Raw genomic sequence first — 6231 nt, 5'->3', positions numbered from 1 at the left:
TGCTGCTCTCCCTCGCTTCAGATTTCTTATAGCTTTTTCAACCTCGTAGAGAGTTGGCGGACTTACATCAATTTTCCATTCAGGACAACTGGGGATCGTGGGTAACTGAAGTGTGGCTGAAGGCCAGTTGAACTGGTCCCTAAAGTGTTCTGCCTATCGACCCAATCTCCTGGATTGAGAATGAATGGTATGTCCATCTTTATCTGAGATAGTTTCGCTGATTGTCGGGTTCCTAATACGTGTTTCTTTAACAAGTCTGAATAGCTGTGTGCTGTTACCTATTGCCGCTGCCTTTTCCATTTCTCTTGCTTTCGCTACCCACCACAGTTCACGATCATTGCGTAGGCTTCTTATTAGCCTTCGCTTAAGCTGACTCCGCTCTTCGTTATGTTCAGAGCCAGGTGGGATGAGTTTACGAGCATCTATCAGTGTGGTAGATGCTGCCGAGATCCATTGTTTCTCCCTGACCTTATGGCTTACCTTACTAGCGGGTATCACTGCTGTTTCCACAGCTTTTCGGATGTCATTCCACGCTGCCTCGGGGTGGGCACAACTTACATGTCTGTCTAACTGTTTTTCCAGTTGTTCCTGAAATATATTCTTAGCTTGCTTATCATTAGGTAGAACCCTTAGAGGCTTCCCTGAAGTGTCTTTCCTACGTCCAGTAAGACGCAGACAGATACGTGCTCGCACTAGAGCATGATCTGAGTCTAAACATGTGCTCCAGAATGAGCGACAGTCTTCTATTGAGCCCCTCCATCGGTGGCTCATAGCGATGTGATCTAATTGGGTCCAACGTTGGGACGAATTCGGGGGTCGCCATGTCAAAAGATGTTTTTCCTTATGCTTAAAGTTAGTATTTGCAAGAAATAGGCGGTTATCTGAGCACAGCTGCAACAGACGGTCGCCATTATCTGTTCTTTTAGCCACGACACAATAAGATCCACCCAAGTGTCTTTCCCTTTCACTTAGTTTACCTACTCGAGCATTAAAGTCACCAGCCACTATTACTACATCAGAACGCCTAGCTTTTCGAAGAAGGTCAGAAAGTTTCCTGTAAAACTCATCTTTTATATCGTCTGAGCTGCAGTCAGTGGGAGAGTAGGCAGAGACGACGAAGAGGCAACCACGAGTTTCCCTATCTTTCCGAGTCCTTACTGATCCGTTTAGTCGGACAGCGCATAGACGACTGTCAACTGGGATCCAGTCTAAAAGAGCTAGTTCTGCCCTAGGACTTAATGCTATACCTACTCCAGCGAGGCCACGGGAAGCAGCATCAGGGCTTCCAGATACACGAAGCGTGTATCGAGATGGTTCTTTATTTTGATTAGGTGAGGTCAAATGAATGACACTACTCAGATCTTGTATGCGCGTTTCGGAGACGCGGCACACATCGATGGTGTAAGATTCTAGAGTCCTAGCCAAGGATGCCTGTTGTCCTATTTGGCACAGTGTTCGGACATTAAAAGTTCCTATATGTAGTTTAGAGCGTGGTTTCAGGAGACCACGAATAACGTTCCGTGTACTTGAATCGTTTGCCCTAGCGGTGCGAGGTGATAAAAGGACGTGGGAGGGGTTAGTCGTGGAGATAAGAGAGTTATTAGCAAGTGTAGGAAGGATTTGAAAGTGACCAACTTGGTCTCGTGTGCTGTTACGGGTATGAGGGCTAATATCACTTCCCGGCTGCCCACACCGTGAAAGGGCATTTCTTGAGGGACCTGAAAAAGAAGTCGGATTAGTGTTGGTCTTAACGACCTGGGAGCGTGACCGCAGTGCCCAAGGGACAACTGCTTGAGGCCGGTCACGCACGGCCTTTTTGTGGGTAGTTTTCGTGTTAGCTCCGTTCTTCAAAGGACCTTACCGCCGGAGACGGATATCCGTGGGATAATGAGAGGTGTGCATTTTTAGGGTCGACCTTTTCTAACCCCACCCCTCCTTGTGGGAAGGCAGCATCGCTGTCATGCTGGTTGTCTGAAGGAAACACCGTACTGCCGTCACACCTCTGTACAGTCAGCAGTACGACTTCGCCTTCGGACCTTGGGTTTGCTGCTTTTAGTCTCATCGCTCCTCAACCGACCTATCTGTCATGGTAGGACCTCGAGGAACGATTGTTCCAGCCAGCATAGCTCGATTGGTTCATCACGATAGGCAAGCCCGACCACCACGTCAAGGTAGCAGCAACGGTCGGGATTAGGTGTAGATGGCAAATCATTTGGTGTTTACAGTGATTTGTGCACGCTCGAGATGGTTGGGACATGTATCATGTATCCCTAATCACCCTCTTACTTCACCGCAGTCAGTCCCGTTAGCGGGAAATAAACCGGATTAAGGCACGTTATGTGCATGATCGTGACGGCGCACTCTGATTGGCTAATTCCAAACCAATCAGCTCTGGCAAATTATTGGAGAAACATCTAGAAGCTTCTTATGTATATATTATAAATATAAGAACGTCTTTCTAACCATTGATTGCTGTTTACCTACCCTTGTTATTTTGGGGTCTTGTCGAGTGTCATTGTATAAGAATACTAAGCAATAGGAGTAACACAATCAGTCGTCTACAATGTAGGAACAGGCACATATAAACATCGGTCCAAGTTACCAAACCTCATTAGCATAACAAGATGAACACTAAATTCATAGAAGTAGTTACTTTAATGATACTTCAACGCAAGATGATAGTTGATGGGAGGGGTTAGAAGGTTAGGGACGGCTTAACCAAGATATAGAATCAGTCCATGTAATCACCAACTGTAGGATTGAGACATATGAGTGAGGGTAGACAACTTGGTTGGGATCAACGGGATCCTCGTAATCAATGTATAGACTTTAGGTTACATGGCTCAGAATCGCTTGTGATGGAGCAGGTGCATTCACTCTTTATCTCTGTCTTAATACTAAGCACAAAAATTGACTTACAATTTTTGATTTCACTAGCCTACATTTCCTTCTCAACGCTAAGTTTATTTCCAAACTTTCTACTACCACTGATACTGTAATTACTTCCACTGCTAAAGCATTTTGATGTGTTAATACGGTGTGGCAATTTGCATTGGCAATATGCACTGAAGAAAATGAACATTAATTAAATGTCGATTCCCGAGCTGCTAAATTCTAACTGCCGATCACTAATGAACAAGGTGGACCATCTCCAATTCCTACGAAGTCGAAACATGTGTCGTCATTGCAGTGTCATCACAACTCAAGTATCTTGGCTAACTGATTTAGTATCATTACGTGCTTTCAATATCTATCGTCAGGGTCGATCAAGTAATAAAAAGAGGTGTGGCGGCGGTGTAGCTACATTTGTAAAGGTTAACTGGTGTCGATCTACTTTTGCTTGTTTCAAGTTTTAAAATGACTTTAGGATGCCGTCCAAAACACCTGGATAAATACAAATATGTTTATGTTACTAACATCTACATGACTCCAGAAAGTATCTGGTGATAAGAATGTGAAATTTAGACCCATAGAAATAACTTAACCTTTCCTCAAAAAAAATGGAAAAACTATTGATGCTCCCACTTCAACCTGCAATAAAAGAGCACACATGCGTATCAGTTTGCTTACAAATGCAAAAGAAGCACCTTAGATGCCATTGCTGTTCTGCATCACAATATGGTGTTCAGCTTGGAAAAGGGTAAGAAGTATGTTCGATGCGCTTTTCTGGACTACACTTCCGCTTTTTATTCTATCCCAAGACACTTGTTACTTAACAAGTTAATCAGCGTCAACACTGACAGCTGGATAACCAATTAGCTGTGTTCCTACCTTTCTGGAAGAGAACAGAACACTGTGTTTGAAGGAAAGTGTTCAACGTCTCTACTGTCTACTGAAGGTGTACCACAAGGATCTGTTCTTTCACCTCTCCTTTTCTCTTTTTTTCTGCATGATCTGCCATCTTCAACAGGAAACACTTTTGTGAAATATGCGGACGTCAATGTATGCATGTCAATTTCTACCTCTTTACATCCCATAGAAATGAATGAGTTTTTGTCTCGTATTGAATGGTGGTCTGTTGGTAATGGTCTCTTACTTAATCCGTCTAAATGTCAAGCTGTTAACTTCAGCCTGAGACATGGACAGCACCTAAACACCATTTTGGGATCTCATAATGCTTGTGTCATTGGACACTTCTTGATAAACACTGCCGAAGGTAAATTATCTTGGTGTTACTTTTTCCTATAATCTATCTTGGTCTCCTCATGTTTTACTGTCATCTAAAAAAGTTCACCGTTTGACTTACTACATAAAGAGGCTGCATGCTTTTGGGATTACTCGAAATTTACTCTTACAATTTGTCAATTCCTACATATTACCTATTATTCTTTAGTTCTCCATTATTCCTTCCCGGGCTTTTGAGAAAAGACTTTGATGCATTGCGGAGAGTGCTGAAGGCAGTTAGCAAGGTGTTTGGTGAATCTTTTGAGGTCATTATTAATATGGTTGTGGATAGGCATCTAAAGTCTTGCAAACTCCTGGCAGGTGTTATCTTATCAGATACTAACCATCCACTTCATTCATATCTTTTTCCTTGTGTATCTTCTAGTAGAACGAGACTTAAATAAAATTAAAATCCATGCACGCAAGCAAATCCATAGAAGTTCTATAATACCTTACCTAGCAAATATACTCTGCGACGAACAGGTTGTTAGAGTTAACTTAGTCAATAACCTGTATTCTTAAGCATGTCTCAAATTTGATAAGTTGTACAGACTCAGATATTTTTTTCACCTTTTTTTCATTTCTTATTTTGTTTTTGGTAAAAAAATTTGTTGAAATACCTCGTGCTGAGAATTCCATATTGTACCATATAGTACAATATTGGATAAAGCCGTTAACGATAATAATAATGATAATGATAATAATAATAATAATAATAATAATAATAATAATAATAAACGATGCACACATTTCTCAGGCTCTATGTGGCTTATAACTGACTATTAATACGTCCTAGAAAGTACATAAGGAAGCACCACGAGAACACACAAGCTTTTTTTATTGACATACGTCTAATCATCAAAAAGAATTTGGCTTTTCGTTGCTGCAGACCTACGACTTTTTACTTCAGTTACGGTTTACGAGTAGTGAACTTTAAAACGAATTATACTGCTGCCTCATTTCCAATAATACGAAGCCCTAGAGTTGCGTAGGATTTACGTTTTTGATGCACTGTATGTCGATTAATACTATTCAGACACATGTAGTCACAATAGAAGCTGAACAGTTACAAATGATGTTAGCAACTGTACGCAACGTCAGCAGTCATTAGGAGATAACAGAAACTGTCGAAAACTATTCAGAAATTCCACAATGTAAAAACCAGATAAATCTGAAGGTAACGCAACAAAGCTAGTACTATAAAAAATCTTTTGATTTGTACATTTATCCGAATAAACAATAGATATAAATTAGACGGGACTCCAACTGGTGTTTATAGATAGAATTCAGTGGTTTTCCGTTACTAACCCAAGTAGATATAAGTACTCAAAAGAAGCTTTTGAAAAAACTTATTAATGAGATCAGCATGAAAGGTTTTCTACAATGTGGAGCTCCGAATCTTTTTCTCAATCGAGGCTTTGGGATAATTCATGTATTTATCAGTTCACTTGCACTTTCACAACGAGTTATTTCGGCTGTACAAAGTGTACTCTCTTTAAATACAGTGCTGAACATTATCAATTAGAGTTGTCTTAAGGTGAATGTAAAACGATAAAAAGTTATATTCTCGGACACTTAGTTGACCTCAATCATGCGAGCTCTCCAGAAGTATCTTTTAAAACTATCTATTAAGCTAGACACACAGGGTACTGACGATTCATCATTTCAATCAAGATCTGTTATTTTAAGAACAAAACATTCAAGCTCTCATTGTACTTTGATTTGAAAAATTAATAATGAAATTACAATTGATTGATCACTGGGTGGTGATCAATGTCATGCGTGTCAAGTCCTTCTTTAGTGCTGATCGAATGCTATCGATCAAGTTGCAATGTGGCCACCAGTCTAAGTGGCTCGACACTGCTTGCACTATATATATATTGAGGTAAGATGGTGGTTGGAGGTGGTCAACAGGAAACCCTGGACCCGGGTTTCGTGCTACTTGGCACTCGTCAGCAAGGTGTACCTGTAATCTTGGGGGAACTGATGCTCCCTAGCGGATTCGATCCCGTGTCACTCAGCTTCACAGTCAGAGACGTTACCACTGAGCTATTCGGGCCGCGACCA

The sequence above is a fragment of the Schistosoma mansoni genome, chromosome W, assembly GCF_000237925.1.
Source record: "Schistosoma mansoni strain Puerto Rico chromosome W, complete genome".
NCBI lineage: Eukaryota > Metazoa > Platyhelminthes > Trematoda > Strigeidida > Schistosomatidae > Schistosoma > Schistosoma mansoni.
The sequence above is the reverse complement of the archived record's forward strand: the minus strand, read 5'-3'. Positions refer to the sequence as shown.